Below are 17,123 nucleotides of genomic sequence, written 5' to 3'. Positions count from 1 at the left end.
ACACTAGATCGCGTGTTGATATGTGTGAAGAAGGGGGATGGCACATATGACTAGAACAGATGAAGTTAGTAAGTGCGATCTGAAATGAAAGGAGCATGGGAGGAGGAGGGGGGGGGGGGTGTTGGTAAGGTGAAGATACAAGTTCTTGTGGTTCAGAAAATAACGCAAAAATATGCTATAGTGGCACAGGAAGAGTGATCAACTTTAAGTTCTAAGATTAATGAGATCGGCAGGAGAAAAGTGGTACATGAGATGCTGCATTAACAATCAGAACGATCCTGTAGCCATCTGTTGTCTGCGACTGGACGGTTGATGCAGTGCGGTTTTTAAGGCGACAAAAGTAATGCTGAAAAGAAGACAAAGAAGGATGCATTAGAAAACAGTAACAAAGGAAAACAGCAGTGGATTAAGGGATGAAAGAAAAGATATCACGTAAAATCAAACAGTGGAAAACCCAGGATAGAATAACGACAATATTATGAAAAGGATAGTGGCTATTCATCACACAACAGAGGTGCTGAGTTGCAGATAGGCACGACACTGTGCTGCATACTAGGTGGGTGTGACAACCAACAAGTTGGCTGTCCAGATGAATGGCCACCGACAAACTGTGGCTAAGAGACCACTAAAGAGACACAGCTTACACTACACTCGTTCGTCCTCTGTTAGAATATTGCTGCGCGGTGTGGTATACTTACCAGGTGGGATTGACAGAGGACATCGAAAGGGTGCAAAAAAAGGGCAGCTCCTTTTGTATTATCACGTAATACGGGGGGGGGGGGGGGGGGGGGGGGGGGGGCGGAGTGTGGCAGATATGATACGCGATTTGGGATGGAAGTCATTAAAGCAAAGACGTTTTTCGTCGCAGCAAGATCTATTTACTAAATTACAGTCACCAAGTTTCTCTTCTGAATGCGAAAATATTTTGTTGAGCCCAAACTACATAGGTAGGAATGATCATCAAAATAAAATAAAATAAATCAGAGCTTGAACAGAAAGGTTAGGTGTTCGTTTTTCCCGTGCACTGTATAGGAGTGGAATGGTACAGAGATAGTATGATTGTGGTTCGATGAACCCTCTGCCAAGCACTTAAATGTGAATTGCAGAGTAGTCATGTAGATGTAGACCACCCAATCGCTGAGTATGCTGCTGCCCAACAAAATGTTCTTCATTTGAATTACTTCTTCCCAGCCTGGGCAATTTGGATCCTTCCCATCAACACACCAACTTTACACTAGATCGCGTGTTGGAACTCTCCCTACAATATATCATATGTTCCTGTAACCCATTCAGCATCAACTTTTGTTAGTCATTGTCCTTACCCACCTATCCCCTTCCCTGTTCCCACTGCAGCACTATAGAGCCCTCTATTCCACCAATGCACCCACACTGTTTCTACTTCTCTCCTTTCCCACTGTCCCCACCCCCACCATTCATGTAACCTCACAACTGCATCTAAGGTGCCCTAGCCCTACCCTCTACCCACATTATCCCTGTATGCTCCCACAAGCTCCCCCCCCCCCCCCCCCACAACTACCCTGCTGTCCCTCCCCTTCCCCACCCCATCCTCCTCGTTGCCCCTACCTCCGAGCTGCTGCGAGAGAGAGAGAGAGAGAGAGAGAGAGAGAGAGAGAGAGAGAGAGAGAGAGAGAGAGAGAGAGAGAGAGAGAGGGGGGGGGGGGGGGGAGTCTTTTGTCTTTTTGTTGTGTCTATCTGCAACTCAGCATTTCCGCTATATGAGCAGCAGGAACTATGGTTTTCATAGTACTGTCATTATTCCATCATGGATTTTCCACTGTTTGACATTTCTTCATTAAATAGTCTTACGAAAACAACAATGAAACCAATATCCTGTACAAAATAAGTCCCTTCCGTACATCCTAGTTGTATGGTATAATTATGGCATTTTGCCAGCTTCTTTGTATATTTCTCTCTCCCAGTCTCTAGTTTTTATCATACAAAAGCTGTCATCACTAAGTAGTCCCACATCTGCAGGATTAGTCCCACATCTGCAGGATCAGCTTCAGGTACATATGTGTAATACTGCAGAGATTGCATATAATTTCTGTTAAACAGAAGCAGTTACATCAACACTGGGAGCAAATCAAACAATTTCTCACTGTAACTGACTCCTGTCATGTTTGTTATATAAAACCACCCAGATAAATTCCTGTAATAACCATTCCCAAAGAAACAAAAAAGGCCAAAGTTGTTGGAATATGAAAGGGATGCAGGACAGGAGTAACAAAGAAAGGAGCTCAAACCCCTAGAGTGTAAATTAAATGGACTGCAAACAGCTTCACTACCCTTCTTCCACCTCCAATGACAATGTCATTAGGTATTAAATTCTTATCTCCTTTCCATCTTGGTTCTTCGTGCATTCTGATAAAGGAGGCCTGAACACCATTCACATAACAGGGTAAAGATATGCACCCCAGCACAAAATACAATACAGATGGGGAAAAGTGTGTATAGCAGCTCTATGCTGGTGACTGTTCTCACCAACATTTCAAAGTAAGTGAACAACTGGAATTGGAATCTGATATCTGGATACCAAGTCAAATGGACAATGCAGCAACTAGTTACTAAAAATCAATAATGACACAATTCAAGTGGAATGGTCAAGCCGGTATCATATCATCCACAGTATAACTATTCCTGAATAGTCGAAAATGTTTTGTCTAGCTACACAAATTGAAACGATTCTTGTTTGTTCCTATTCCAAAGAGAAATTTTGATAACTTGTCCCCTTTCCAAATTTTGCCATCATTGGTGACAAATGCATAGCACATTTGTTGTTAGTTTCATGTTCCTTGGATCACTTGCATACTAAATTGTTACGACGTTGAAGGAGTTATGCTATATGCACATCACAAAACAATTTTGTAAATATTTGATCATTTACAAGTGGTGGTATATAAATAATGATAGAGATATGAGTTAGTAATTCCTGCAGACCATCTTGCATACATAACAATAAGAATATGGAATAGAAGGAATTGTGAAGGAGAAATGTGTTTCAGTTCACTTTCAACTTTTAGATTGTTGTCTACCAAACATTTTATCACAGGGTAAGAGATCAAAATTTTTGGTTGCAGCATTTTTACCCTTTTTGTGCTAAGTACGACTTAATATGGATTAAAAATGTCATTTTTTCTTCAGGTATTTTAATTATGTACATCATTGTCCCTTTTGAATTGTGGTGAGTTACTTATAGCAAACTTCGAGAGGGGGGAAAAATATATTCTGAAACCATAGTCAAAAAGCCTAAACTTTAAACAGATGTCTAAAAGACGATTGCAGATGAGCACCACATATTCTCACAGCACGGTTTTAACTAATGAAGACTTCCTTTCTTAAAGATGAGTCTCCCGTAACATTATTCCATATGACATTACATACATACACACATACCTAGCAATCACAGAGCCCCTCAGACTACAATCAGCTTCCACAGACTGTCTCCATTTCTTTCTGTTTTGTGCTCAGTTCCTCCAGGCATCTTCAATCCCCAGAGCTGCCAGGTCCACAACAGCTCATCCATCCAGTACTGCCTTGGTCGTCCTATGGGACATCTGGTGTTTGGTTTCTCCTCAAGTGCCTTCTTCACTTGTCTTTCTTCTGACAAATGAGCTACATGGCCCACCCCACTGGATTCTTTTTCTGCAGCTTCTGTTGGGTTGTTGCATCTACAGATTGATTTATTCATCAACAGATTGATTTATTCATTTTTCCTCCTCCTCCTCCTCCATTCCCTTTTATCTAAGGTAGTCTCCACATCTCCCTTATTACTCTTCTTTCAGACATGAATACTTTTTCCTTTTCTCATTTAGTCATGCTCCAGTTTTCTGAACTGTAAATGACTACTGTCCATGTTACCATGTTATGTTTCATCTTAGTGTTCGCTGTCTTCTTATTAATTGCGTGAACTTCATTTTGTCTTGATTCACCTTTAGCTCAATCTTCTGCGTGTAGTTGTCCATTTTCTGATACATTTCTTTCCATTTGTGGTATTATTCACTTAGTATTACTATATCATCAGCATATGAAAGCCAATTAAAATTACCATTCATCTGTACTCTAGCACACATTGCCTACTACTCCCATATTTCTTCCTCAGAGATAATATTGAACAGAACACATGAGAGAGCATTCACTTTTCTGGGACCTGTGTCAGTCTCAGACATTTCTGATGTGACCCCTTTGAAATGCAATGCTGCTCTTCACCCACCCGTACAAGTTTGCACCATTCTCACTAGTTTCTCAGTGTTCTGAAGTCACACAGTGCATTGTGTAGGCTGTTCCTGTGGATGCTGTCATACGCACATTGAAAATCAATTTAAAATTGTAGGTATCTGTATCATTTTCCCAGTGGTTTCCAAGCAATTGTCTTAGAGTCCAAATGGAATCTATTGTCAATTGCTTTATTCAAGAGCCAACTTGGTATTCTTGTATGTTGTTACCTATTAATGGTTGTAATTTTCTGAGGATAATGATAGTGTCTTGTAGGTTACATTCAGCAAGCTAATACTTCTGTAGTTGTCACATTCCATTTTGCTACTCTTCGTGTATATTGGGCATATTGTGGCCAATTTCCATTTTTCTGGTAATGTCTCATTTTTCCATAACAACTGAATCAATTTATATATATCTAACAGCAAGCTCTTACCTCCCTCTTTGATTAATTCTCCCATTCTGTCACCCTTGCGGCTTTGTCATTTCAGAGTCTTTTGACTGCAACCTCCACTTCTTCTTCAGCGACTTCCCATTCTTCAGCTCTCCTTTCATCCTTGGTGTCTGCAGGTAACATCTCATCTGGGTCTGCTCGATTCAAAATTTCTGAGTATTCTTTCCATCTTTCTACAATTCTTTCTGTGTCATTTATCAAGTTGCCATTCTTATATCTAATGAAAAAGGTTGGGCTCTGAAACCCACATTTCTGATTTTCAATGCACTGAAAAATTATCTTGAATTCTTGTTGTGGATCTCTGCCTCATCTTGTTCTAACAAATGGATTAGATATATTCTCTTCTCTGTTCTAAGGATTCACTTGTCTCCCTTCTTAAGTTAGAAAAATGTTCTCTTTTCTGCTCATTCTCCCTGTCAGCAAGCCACTCTCCGCCACCTTCCATGTGTTGCCTGAAAGAGAGTGACATTGTTCAACGAAAATATGTCAGCTTCTTGATTTCTCTCTCCTCAAGATTTGTGATGATTCTAAATGCAAATGTGGCTGAACCAAGTTGTTTTAGGAGTTCCAAAATGTGCTTTTACCTGTTTATATTCTCATTAATATGGGCACCAAAAAAGTTTGAAGCTTCCACCCTATTTATTATTTCTTCACAATGTGTTACATTTATCATTGCTGTAGCAACTCCTCCATGAACCATGGACCTTGCCGTTGGTGGGGAGGCTTGCGTGCCTCAGCGATAAAGATAGCCATACCATAGGTGCAACCACAGTAGAGGGGTATCTGTTGAGATGCCAGACAAACAAGTGGTTCCTGAAAAGGGGCATCAGCCTTTTCAGTAGTTGCAGGAGCAACAGTCTGGATGATTGACAGATCTGGTCTTGTAACATTCACCAAAACGGCCTTGCGCTGTGCTGGTACTGCAAACAGCTGAAAGCAAGGGAAAACTACAACTGTAATTTTTCCTGAGGGCATTCAACTTGACTGGATGGTTACCTGATGATGGCGTCCTCTTGGGTAAAATATTCCAGAGGTAACGTAGTCGCCCATTTGGATCTCCAGGAGGGGACTACTCAGGAGGACGTCATTATCGGGAGAAAGAAAACTGATGTTCTACAGATCAGAGCGTGGAATGTCAGGTCCCTCAATTGGCCAGGTAGGTCAGAAAATTTAAAAAGGGAAATGGATAAGTTAAAGTTAGATATAGTGGGAATTAGTGAAGTGCGGTGGCAGGAGGAACAAAACTTCTGGTCAGGTGACTACAGGGTTGTAAACACAAAATCAAATAGGGTAGGTTTAATGATGAATAAAAAAAGTTAGGAGTGCTGGTAAGCTACTACAAACAGCATAATGAATGCATTATTGTGGCCACAATGGACATGAAGCCCATGCCTACCACAGTAGTACAAGTTTATAAGCCAACTAGCTCTGCAGATGACGAAGAGATTAGTGAATTGTATGATGAGATAGAAGAAATTATTCAGATAGTGAAAGGAGACGAAAATTTAATAGTCATGGGTGACTGCAATTCGATAGTAGGAAAAGGAAGAGAAGGAAAAGCAGTAGGTGAATATGGAATGGGCGTTAGGAATGAAAGAGGAAGCCGCCTGGTAGAATTTTGCACATAGCGCAACTTGATCATAGTTAACACTTGGTTCGTGAATCATGAAAGAGGGATGTATAAGTGGAAGGGGCCTGGAGACACTGGAATGTTTCAGATAGATTATATAATGGTAAAGCAGAGATTTAGGAACCACATTTTAAATTGTAAGACATATCCAGGGGCAGATGTGGATTCTGACCACAATCTGTTGGTTATGAACTTTAGATTAAAACTGAAGAAACTGCAAAAAGGTGGGAATTTAAGGAGATGGGACCTGGATAAACTGACAGAACCAGAAGTTGCAGAGAGTTTCAGGGTGAGCATTAGGGAATGATTGACAAGAATGGGGGAAAGAAATACAGTAGATGAAGAATGAGTAGCTTTGAGAGTTGGAATAGTGAAGGCAGCACATGACCAAGTAGGTAAAAAGACAAGGGCTAGTAGAAATCCTTGGGTAACTGAAGAAATAGTGAATTTAATCGAAGAAAGAAGAAAATATAAAAATGCAGCAAATGAAGCAGACAAAAAGGAATACAAAGGTCTCGAAAATGAGATCGGCAGGAAGTGCAAAATGACTGAGCAAAGGGTGGCTAGAGGACAAATGTAAGGATGTAGAGGCTTATTTCACTAGGGGTAAGATAGATAATGCCTACAGAAAAATTAGGGAGTCCTTTGGAGAAAAGAGAACCACTTGTATGAATATCAAGAGCTCAGATGGAAACCCAGTTCTAAGCAAAGAAGGGAAAGCAGAAAGGTGAAAGGAGTACATAGAGGGTCTATACAAGGGTAATGTACTTGAGCACAATATTATGGAAATTGAAGAGCATTTAGATGAAGATGAAATGGGAGATATTATACTGCGTGAAGAGTTTGACAGATCACTGAAAGATCTAAGTCAAAATAAGGCCCCAGGAGTAGACAAAATTCCATTAGAACTACTGATAGCTTAGGGAGAGCCAGCACTGACAACATCTACCATCTGGTGAGGGAGATACATAAGAAATGCGAAATACCCTCAGACTTAAGCAAGGATACAGTAATTCCAATCCCAAAGAAAGCAGGTGTTAGCAGGTATGAAAAATTGCCAAAGTATCAGTTTAGTAAGTCACAGCTGCAAGATACTAACACGAATTATTTACAGACGAATGGAAAAACTGTTAGAAGCTGATCTTGGGGAAGATCAGTTTGGATTCCGTAGAAATGTTGGAACACGTGAGACAATACTGATCCTACAACTTATCTTAGAAAATAGATTAAGGAAAGGCAAACCTAAGTTTCTAGCATTTGTAGACTTAGAGAAAGCTTTTGACAATGTTGACTGGAATACTCTCTTTCAAATTCTGAAGGTGGCAGGGGACAAATACAGGAAGCGAAAGGCTATTTACAATTTGTACAGAAACCAGATGGTAGTTGGCTACTTACAATTTGTACAGAAACCAGATGGTAGTTAGAATAGTCTAGGGGCATGAAAGGGAAGCAGTGGTTCGGTAGGGAGTGACACAGGGTTGTAGCCTATCCCCAATGTTATTGAATCTGTATACTCAACAAGCAGTAAAGGAAACAAAAGAAGAATTTGGAGTAGGAATTGAAATCCATCGAGAAGAAATAAAAACTTTGAGGTTTGCCGATGACATTGTAATTCTGTCAGAGACAGCAAAGGACCTGGGACAGCAGTTGAACGGAATGTACAGTGTCTTGAAAGGAGGATATAAGATGAACATCAACAAAAGCAAAACGAGGATAATGGAACATAGTAGAATTAAATTGGGTGATGCTGAGGGAATTAGATTACGAAATGAGACGCTTAAAGTAGTAAATGAGTTTCGCTATTTGGAGAGCAAAATAACTGATGATGGTCGAAGTAGAAATGATATCAAATGTAGACTGGCAATGGCACGGAAAGTGTTTCTGAAGAAGAGAAATTTGTTAACATCGAGTATAGATTTAAATGTCAGGAAGTCATTTCTGAAAGTATTTGTATGGAGTGTAGCCACATATGGAAATGAAACATAGACGATAAATAGTTTAGACAAGAAGAGAATAGAATCTTTCGAAATGTGGTGCTACAGAAGAATCCTGAATATTAGATGGGTAGACCACAAAACTAATGAGGAGGTATTGAACAGAGTTGGGGAGAAGAGAAATTTGTGACATAACTTAACTAGAAGAAGGGATCAGTTGGTAGAACAAGTTCTGAGGCTTCAAGGGATCACCAATTTAGTACTGGAGGGCAGCGTGGAGGTTAAAAATTGTAGAAGGAGACCAAGAGATGAATACACTAAGCATATTCAGAAGGATGTAGGTTGCAGTAGCTACTGGGAGACGAAGACGCTTGCACAGGATAGAGTAACATGGAGAGCTGCCTCAAACCAGTCTCTGGACTGAAGGCCACAACAACAACAACAACAACAACAACAACAACAGTATCCCTAGTTGCACAGAACTGAACATGTTGCCTCTTTTAAAACTGAGGACAAAGACATTCACAGAAAATTAGTTGGTGATACTTTCCAGAATATTGTTTACCAATATTTTTGTTGCTGTATGTATGCTTGGATTAATTACAATACTAGTGTTATCTGCAAAAATAACTAATTCTGCTCGTTGTGAATTAGACAGGAGACTGTTTACATATATGAGGAACAATAGTGGGCCCAAGATTGAGCATTGGGGAACATCGTATGTGATTTCTGCCCAGCGAAAATAATGTCCCCCAGACTGCATTCATTGAATTATTAAGTACTACTTTCTACTTATTTTGGTTAGATATGACCTTATACATTAGTTGGCTATATCAATCCCATATAGCCTCAGTTTATGTAGGATAATATTGTAATTCACACATTAATGCTTTACATAGGTCGCAGAAAATACCAACCAGTGCTATTTTGTTGTTTAATGCTTTTAAAATTTGGTGAGTGAATACGTAAATGGCATTCGCAGTTGAGCAACTCTTCTGCAATCCAAACTGGTTTACTGAGGAAATTATTTTTGCTCAGGTGAGATACTATTCTAGAATACTTCACTACCTCAGAGGTTGTGGGAAAAGATGTCATTACTGAAATAGGTCAGTAGTTATTTGCAACTGTCCTATAATCATTGTTATAGAAGGTTTAACAACAGTGCATTTCAGTCTCTGGAAAAATGCCTTGAGTTAGTGACGCATTACATATTTGAGATTACAGGGCTTTTATGGAATCAAATATTTAGTACTGTATTGAAAACACCACCATAACAAATGAGGTTTTATTTTTGAGAAAATATAAAATTTTCTTAATTTCAGTAGCAGAAGTTGGTGATACACTCATAATATGGCTGAATTTTAGGGGCGTTGCTTTTACAACATACTGCTGTGATTTTTCTCTTAAACTGTTTGCTCCCTATGTTTTCTACTATATTTAAAAAATGATTACCAAATGTATTTGCTACCTGTAGATCAACATTTATAGCCCTTCCATATGGTTCAATATCCTGTTCTGTGGTTTGTTGTCCTGTCTCTCACTTTACGATTTCATATAGCCTTATGTCTTTTTTCGGCATTACTGATTTCTGACTTCATGTGAATGTTCCTTGATCCTTAAATAACTTTTATTAGTAATTTTTCGTAGCTTTTGTAGTGCAACTACTGCAGGATCTCTACTTCTTCTTGCCTATAGAACATTCTCCTTCTCCTTTTACAAGATACTTTAAACCCTCTACTGAGCTGTGGTTCTTTAGAAGGTTGCTTTCTGATTAGCTATGTGGAAAGCCCTTTTCTAATAATGATATGACTTTATCATGGATTACGCTAAATTTTACGCCAGCATTTGGTTCATTATAAATTTTATCGCAGGTCATCTCTGGAGAACTATTCTTCAAAACATTTGTTCTGGAAAATCGTTAATTATTCTGATTTCCACTAAGTAGTATCAATACTGCAAAGAAAACATTAATCTGGGTGCTTCATCAAACAAACATCAATTAGGGTCACTATTCTAGACCACCCATGTTGGAAAGTTAATCACTGAGATCAAGATGTGGGATCCAAATAAGATTTCTAGTAATTTTCCCTATTAGAAAATTGGCACTGAGATCACTACAGACCCTGACTGTTTGCTACTGTCTGACAGATACCACTGTAACAATGTAGGAAAAGATAAATCACTACTTACCGTCAAGCAGACACATTAAGTTGCAGTTAGGCAGAATTAAAAGACGCTTACACAAAACTTCCAGCCACAGCCTTCACCAGCAAAAGAGAAACATGCACCATTCATATATACAAGCAAGCACACCTCACGCACATATGAGTGCCAACTCCAGCAGCTCGGGCCAGAATGCAAGTTTCATGTGGGATGGAAGGAGCAATCCAGAGGGGTAGGGAAGGGGTGGGAGTAGTAGTGTACAAGTGGGAGGTAAGAGGACCGCTGTCTGGTAGAGTGTAAACTGCCAATGCACCCACCCATGTTTCCCTGCTTCTCTCCTTTTTTGTTCCATTTTTCCCCATCTCCCTGCCCCATAACCTCCTGACACTGAGCCTGTAGGCGTTCTGGTCCCCACACACTCTGTAGAGAGCATTCCTCTCTCCTCCCATCCATATACTACTATTCCTCCCCCTCCCCCTTCTCCACTTCCTCCAGATTGCTGCTTCATCCCACATGACAGATGCATTCTGGTACGAGCTGCCGGAGTTGGCAGTCATAGAAGCCTTTGTGACAGTGTCTTTTAATTGCACCTGTCTGCAACTTAATGAGTCTTATTTACGGTAAGTAGCTACCTATCTTTTCCTACATTGCTGATCCTTCTACCTAGATTTCCCATTGTTTGGTAAGATAGTAAGGAATCCAGATTCCTCATAAAAAATCAAAATTTCCTGCAGGGTCTATATACAATTACAATTAAAAGTGAACTATTTTTCAGTATTAATTCACAAGCACACACACTTCTATGTATTGATCCTATGTTTTTTAAGTTGTGTTCTGTCTTGATACAAGGTGTTTATAAGTGAATATTGGAGTTTTAACGCTTTATAATATTTATTACATTAAACTTACAGTTAGAAATGATATGTCAAATGAAAGAGCAACTCAAACAGTTGTGTTTGGCACCAGCAAGATGGTGCGCCACCTCACTGGTATAGCGAAGTATGTGATTGGCTGAACTTCACTGTACCCAAGTGCTGGATAGGCTGCAAGGGGCCCAATGACAGGGCTTGCTTTGCATGGCCTCCATGTTCACCTGACCTAATGCCACGTGATTTTTTCCTTTGGGGCTTCATCAAGAATCTTGTGCACATGCCTCCACTATTGGCAGACCTCACTGAATTAAGAAACCGGATTGAAGCAGCTGTTGCTACACTTATCAACGTTTGGGTTTGATGTGTACCGTGTGACATATGGTGCTCACGTTAAACATTTATAAGATTCATGGTAAAACTGTTTGAGTTTCTCTTTCATTTGACATATTATTTATAACTGTAAGTTTAATTTAATAAATATTATAAAGCTTTAAAAACCGGATATTCATTTTATAGACACCCTGTCTATGTAACAACTCCTCCTTTTATGTGTTAGTTCTGCATCAATAAGCTGCAATAGTGTAATCTTTTATATGTAACTTATCTAAACCCATGGTTATGTGGTGCTTACAGGCACATGATGTCTATCTTTTCAGATATCTCTGAATTTTCCAGACAAGAAGTTCTTCTACCTCATTAATCAGTCCTCTGATATTCCGATAAAATAAGATAACCTCACTTTTCTGTACACTATTAAGCATTTTGTGGGGCTCTTCTGTTATTTTAACTTCTTTCACAATAGTGTGCCTGAATCCCGATTCTAACCTAAAAAGGGTACACCTCTGATACTGGTACCCACAGAGATCTTCCTTTGTGTGATGGTGGCTCTTCCATACATTTTCTACAGGAAACACAGCCAACTTATATTTCCCTGTCTTATTCAGGTGTAGGCCGTGTGTAGTATACAGCTATCTCCCAATTGTAGCAACAGGTGCTGCACTCATATGAGATTTCAGTCAGTCACCAGTAGCCTGCTCGACTCAAGTGTTCACCGGCTCACAGCAGCGTTAACCCAGAACTGGTCATGGTGCTGAAGTACCTCCAAAAAACTCACATTTGTGTGTGTAATTGCTACTTCTGTTTCATCCATGTCATCTCTAATGTTGCAAATTCTGTCTTTAGCCAGGCTTTTCCCTGCACCACCTTTTATAATAACCTGTCCCTCTTTGTCAAAATCTCTGCCTGAATTTCATGTCCTCTGTCACTTGGATAAGTCTAGCACTTGATTCCACAGTATTTGTGACCTAGTACCCCACTCCTTATCCGTCCTGTGCCACCTGGTTTACACCCCTGCCTTAGCTACTACTGAGCAGCAAAACTCCCTTCGTCCTAATCTCTTTTGGTAACGACCTACACTTTCTTTGCTGGAAGTCTGCTGCACCCTATTGTGACCTACAGCCAGATGTGAGGCTCCTCCCCTCCTTCTTCAGGTAACAAGTCAAATTTACATTAAACTGTAAGATCAAATTTAGATGAAGTTGAAGAACTTTTGCCATTTCACCAATTGCATATTACCTTTACCCAACAATCTTTCTCCCCTTCAACATATCTAGTTCAAATTTTTAACATCAATACAGTCTCCCATTACAAACTGAATCTGGAAGCAGCAGTTTTCCTCAAAATGAGGTAGTTGTTGCATCACTCGTGCAATGGCTGTGAGAAGACCAATAGGCCACCACAACTTTAAAGACTAAGTGGCCCATTCATACAGCACCCATAGTATGCCTGTGATTAAAAGACATAGTGATAGTTGAGTACAGGATGAACAAACCACACAATAACTTAAAATTAGGTAATGTTAATCTTGGTAGTGGTGTTCTCACATGAAGTTTCATTTTTTCTAGAACCTTTAAATGGCAAGAACATCCATCCTGAACAATAATATAGCACATCCTTGTGAGCAATAATCCGATTTAATTGCCCTGTAGGGTGCATCAAGAAATTTATCTCTGTAAACACTCCATGAACTAAATATATTAATTTAACACTTTTCCACTTTCAGCAACACTCAATTAGTCTACCTGTGAAAAAAATGTCTGTTTCAATGTAAGTACTGCATCATCATTTGATGTGAACCTTGTCATGCATCCACTTCTTCGCTGGCCACAAATGAAGAAGCAGTTCTGAATGAAGTTAATACAGCTTTCACAGCAGCAGTCCATGATCAGTGATGACATTTTAGTGTGATGGAAGAGAACTTTCCTCTTTGTAAAATGTGGACCTTTGTGTGAAAAGCATCCTTCATTTGTCACTGATGCTTGTTCTGTCTCTGTGAAGCTATCATGTGAACTACTTCCTCTTCCGCGGCATGTATACTGCAGAGACAGGCTGAACAATGAAGGGGGAGGCATGTTTATAGCGATAAGAAGTGCAATAGTATCGAAGGAAATTAACGGAGTTCCGAAATAATTTGGGTGAAGGTCACGGTTAAAGCGGGCTCAGACATGGTAATTGGATGTCTCTATAGGCCTCCTCACTCAGCAGCTGTTGTGGCTGAGCACCTTAAGGATAATTTGGAAAATATTTCAAATAGATTTCCCCACCATGTTATAGTTCTAGGTGGAGATTTTAATTTGCTGGATATAGTCTGAGAGACTCAAATGTTCATAACGGGTGGCAGGAACAAAAAATCCAGTGAAATTTTTTTAAGTGCTTTATCTGAAAACTACCTTGAGCAGTTAAACAGAGAACCGACTCGTGGTGATAACATATTAGACCTTCTGGTGACAAACAGACCCGAACTATTTGAAACAGTTAATGCAGAACAGGCAATCAGTGATCATAAAGCGGTTACTGCCGTAAATAGAAATGTTAAAAAAGGTAGGAAGATTTTTCTGTTTAGCAAAAGTGACAAAAAGCAGATTACAGATTACCTGACTGCTCAACACAAAAGTTTTGTCTCAAGTACAGATAGTGTTGAGGATCAGTGGACAAAGTTCAAAACCATTGTACAAGATGCGTTACATGAGTATGTGCTAAACAAGATCGTAAGAGATGGAAAAGAGCCACCATGGTACAACAACCAATTTAGAAAACTGCTGCAGAAGCAAAGGAAACTTCAAAGCAAACATAAACGTAGTCAAAGCCTTGCAGACAAACAAAAATTCAAAATGTAGTGTGAGGAGGGCTATGTGAGAGGCGTTCAATGAATTTGAAAGTGAAATTCTATGAACTGACTTAGCAGAAAATCCTAAGAAATTTTGGTCTTATGTCAAAGCGGTAAGTGGATCAAAACAAAATTTCCAGACACTCTGTGACCAAAATGGTACTGAAACAGAAGATGACAGACTAAAGGCCGAAATACTAAATGTCTTTTTCCAAAGCTGTTTCACAGAGGAAGACTGCACTGTAGTTCCTTCTCTAGATTGTCGCACAGATGACAAAATGGTAGATATCGAAATAGACGACAGAGGGATAGAGAAACAATTAAAATCACTCAAAAGAGGAAAGACCGCTGGACCTGATGGGATACTAGTTCAATTTTACACAGAGTACACGAAGGAACTTGCCCTCCTTCTTGCAGTGGTGTACCGTAGGTCTGTTGAAGAGCGTAGTGTTCCAAAGAATTGGAAAAGGGCACAGGTCATCCCCATTTTCAAGAAGGGACGTCAAACAGATGTGCAGAACTATAGATCTATATCTCTAACGTCGATCAGTTGTAGAAATTTGGAATACGTAATATGTTCGAGTATAATGACTTTTCTGGAGACTAGAAATCTACTCTGTAGGAATCAGCATGGGTTTCGAAAAAGACCGTCGTGTGAAACCCAGCTCGCGCTATTCGTCCACGAGACTGAGAGGGCCATAGACACGGGTTCACAGGTAGATGCCGTGTTTCTTGACTTCCGCAAGGCGTTCGATACAGTTCCCCACAGTCGTTTAATGAACAAAGTACGAGCATATGGACTATCAGACCAATTGTGTGATTGGATTGAAGAGTTTCTAGATAACAAAACGCAGATGTCATTCTCAATGGAGAGAAGTCTTCCGAAGTAAGAGGTGCTGCAGGGGAGTGTCATAGGACCGTTGCTATTCACAATATACATAAATTACCTTGTGGATGACATCGGAAGTTCACTGAGGCTATTTGCAGATGATGCTTTGGTGTATCGAGAGGTTGTAACAATCGAAAATTGTACTGAAATGCAGGAGGATCTGCAGCAAATTGACGCATGGTGCAGGGAATGGCAATTGAATCTTAATGTAGACAAGTGTAATGAGCTGCGAATAAATAGAAAGATAGATCCCTTATCATTTAGCAGCAAAATAGCAAGTCAGCATCTGGAAGCATTTAATTCCATAAATTATCTGGGAGTATGCATTAGAAGTGATTTAAAACGGAATGATCATATTAAGTTGATCGTCGGTAAAGCAGATGCCAGACTGAGATTCATTGGAAGAATCCTAAGGAAATGCAATCCAAAAACAAAGGAAGTAGGTTACAGTACGCTTGAATACTGCTCAGCAGTGTGGGATCTGTACCAGATAGGGTTGATAGAAGAGATAGAGAAGATCCAACGAAGAGCAGCGCGCTTCGTTACAGGATCATTTAGTAATCCTGAAAGCATTACGGAGATGATAGATAAACTCCAGTGGAAGACTCTGCAGGAGAGACGCTCAGTAGCTCGGTACGGGCTTTTGTTAAAGTTTCGAGAACATACCTTCACTGAAGAGTCAAGCAGTATATTGCTCCCTCCTAGGTAAATCTCATGAAGAGACCATGAGGATAAAATCTGTTGTGGTTGGCAGGAGAGCCAACACCATGTTACTAGAGGAGGCTGAAAGGCATGCGATTTAGCTCACCCTGGCTGGCGTGAGGTCTGAAACAGGACAAGGAAATTATAATTTAGAAAAACGGACGTAGCTGGTGGAATACTTAACTTTAATCCATTAATGACGAACGTCGCTCTTGACAGTACATAGTTCGCAATATCCATAGTAACTGATAATGGCGTCTTGCTAGGTCGTAGCAAATGACGTAGCTGAAGGCTATGCTATCTTCTCGGCAAATGAGATCGTAAGTAGGCAGTGCACCATCGCTAGCAAAGTCGGCTGTACTACTGGGGCGAGTGCTAGGAAGTCTCTCTCTAGACCTGCCGTGTGGCGGCGCTCGGTCTGCAATCACTGATAGTGGCGACACGCGGGTCCGACGTATACTACCGGACTGCGGCCGATTTAAAGGCTTCCACCTAGCAAGTGTGGTGTCTGGCAGTGACACCACAAAATCAGAGAGATTTGAGCCCACACAGAAGCGTACCGACAATCCTTCTTTCCACGAACAATACGAGACTGGAATAGAAAGGAGAACCGATAGAGGTACTCACGGTACCCTCTGCCACACACCGTCAGGTGGCTTGCGGAGTAAGGATGTAGATGTGGCTCTACAACTCTTGATGAGTCTTGGCCTCTTCAACTATCTTCTTCAATTTATCCCAGTCCCTTGCTAGAATTTTCCAGTTTCTGTACACCATCTGCTGAAGTTCTTCTATGACTTCACCCTCCCATCTACTTTTTGGTCGACCACATCCTGTCTATCCACCTGACTTTACCTGTAAATTTTTTTTTTGTAGTTCCGTAACATTCATCTGTGCCACGTGTCCAGCCTATCTCAGTCTAGATGACTTCACAATTCTTCTAACAGGTTGATCTTTGTAGATAGCATACAACTCATGGTTGCATCTCCAGGGCTGATGATTCTCCTGACTATCTTAATCTCGAATGCATCCAGCAACACAGCATACTTTACTGGATGAGCCCATGTTTCAGAGGCATATGTA

General features: G+C 40.2%; 1 protein-coding gene across 1 annotated transcript in view; it reads right to left on the bottom strand.

The window, feature by feature from the left end:
* Window positions 1-181: 181 nt before the first annotated feature.
* Window positions 182-17,123, bottom strand: part of LOC126272349 (uncharacterized) — an 81,971-nt gene continuing 65,029 nt past the window's right edge. The window contains exon 5 of the mRNA XM_049975155.1: window positions 182-346. The gene's annotated coding sequence lies outside the window, so the exon portion shown is untranslated. The remainder of the gene's footprint in view (window positions 347-17,123) is intronic.

Source organism: Schistocerca gregaria, chromosome 5, assembly GCF_023897955.1.
Source record: "Schistocerca gregaria isolate iqSchGreg1 chromosome 5, iqSchGreg1.2, whole genome shotgun sequence".
Lineage (NCBI taxonomy): Eukaryota > Metazoa > Arthropoda > Insecta > Orthoptera > Acrididae > Schistocerca > Schistocerca gregaria.
This window is presented reverse-complemented; position numbering and strand designations above follow the sequence as displayed.